This window comes from Propithecus coquereli, unplaced genomic scaffold (assembly GCF_000956105.1).
Source record: "Propithecus coquereli isolate 6110/MARCELLA unplaced genomic scaffold, Pcoq_1.0 Scaffold108, whole genome shotgun sequence".
NCBI lineage: Eukaryota > Metazoa > Chordata > Mammalia > Primates > Indriidae > Propithecus > Propithecus coquereli.
In genome coordinates, this window is record NW_012134747.1 from 3988422 (window position 1) to 3989946 (window position 1525).

The 1525-nt window shown below is 37.6% G+C and overlaps 1 pseudogene across 1 annotated transcript in view; it reads right to left on the reverse strand.

The window, feature by feature from the left end:
- LOC105812883 overlaps positions 1-522 on the reverse strand; it is a 5082-nt pseudogene extending 4560 nt beyond the window's left edge. Inside the window, exon 1 of the transcript XR_001137634.1 lies at positions 5-522. The product of XR_001137634.1 is annotated as a 60S ribosomal protein L7 pseudogene (transcript). The remainder of the gene's footprint in view (positions 1-4) is intronic.
- Positions 523-1525: the final 1003 nt, after the last annotated feature.

The following is a 1525-nucleotide window of genomic DNA, read 5'->3' on the forward strand; positions in this document are numbered from 1 at the left end:
CAACGCAATTCGTTTCTTATTGATTTTGCCATAACCACGCTTGTAGATTAGTTCGTTTACTGACTTCAGGTTTGGGTACCCCCATGCAATATATGATTCTACAATCCTCAGCATGTTAATTGAAGCCTTGTTGAGTTTAACAAAGGTTCCATTGAAGATCTGGCGAAGGCGAAGAAGCTGCAACACCTTTCGGACCTTTGGGCTCACACCATTGATACTTCGGATCCTGATGACAAATGCCAATTTGGGTTCTGCAGGTACATAAAAGTTGCCTGCTTTTCTCGCCATCCTAGCCATTCGAATCTCAGTTCTGTATATCTGCCTGTATTCCTTATGATAATGCTTGGCTTTTTCATAGATAAGCTTCCTCCTTGCCTTTCGAAGCATCTTTTGGGCAAACTTCTTTCTCAGGCGTTTTATCTTCAACTCTGTGAAATTCCTTCGCTTTTTTTAAGGGTTTCTGGCACAGCAGGAACCTTCTTTTTCTTCTCTTCGGCACCCTCCATGGTTCCAGCCGGAAAAAGAGCCATTTTAATGAATTTTGACACAATATGCTGTACAGTATCCACCACTACAATCAAAGCATAAAATATTTCCATTATTCCAGAAAGTTTCCTCCTGCCCCTTTGCAACCAATCTCTACTCTCTGCCTCCAGTCCAGGAAACCACTGGTCTGCTCTCTGTTTTGTCTTTCCTAAAGAGTCATATAAATGGAATAAAACAGATGTGTTTCACTGCAAGATGTTTTTGAAATGCATCCATATTGTTGCATATTTTAGTAGCTGGCTTCTTCTTATTGCCAATTACTATTCTATTGTATGAATATGCCATGATTTGTTTATCTAGTCACCTGTTGATGGATATTTGAGATTTTCTGTTTGGGGGCTGCTGTAAATAAGTCTACTGAGAACATTCATTTATAAGTTTTTTTGTATATTACAGTTTCTCAACCTCAGCACTATTGACTTTTGAGATAAAAAATTCTTTCTTGGGAGAGAGGGCTGTCTTGTGTATTGTAAGGTATTTAGCAGCATCCCGGGCTTCTACCTACTAGATGCCAGTGCCATCCTCCAGTTATAACTATAAAAAATATCTCCAATACGAAATGTCCCCAAGGGGTAGGTGGGCATTTGTGTTCATTGTCCTTGGGTAAATACATAAAAAGTGAAATTACTGGGTCATAGTGTAAATGTGTGTTAAACTTTATAAGTAACTGACAGTTTTTCAAAGAGGTTGTTCCGTTTTCCGGTTCCACCAGCAATATATGAGAGTCCTGGTTTCTCCACATACTTGCCTACATTTGGTACTATCAATTGTTTTCATTTTAACAATTCGATATAAAACAAATTGTTTTAATTTAAGAATTAATGAGCGATAATATTGAGCACCTTTTCTTGTGCTTGCTAGCAACATATTTGCCTTTTAATGAAGTAACTGTTCAAGTCATTTGCTCATTTTTAAATTGTTATTCTTTTCATTGCTATTTTTCTAGGAGCTCTTTGTATATTCTGCATACAACTCCTTC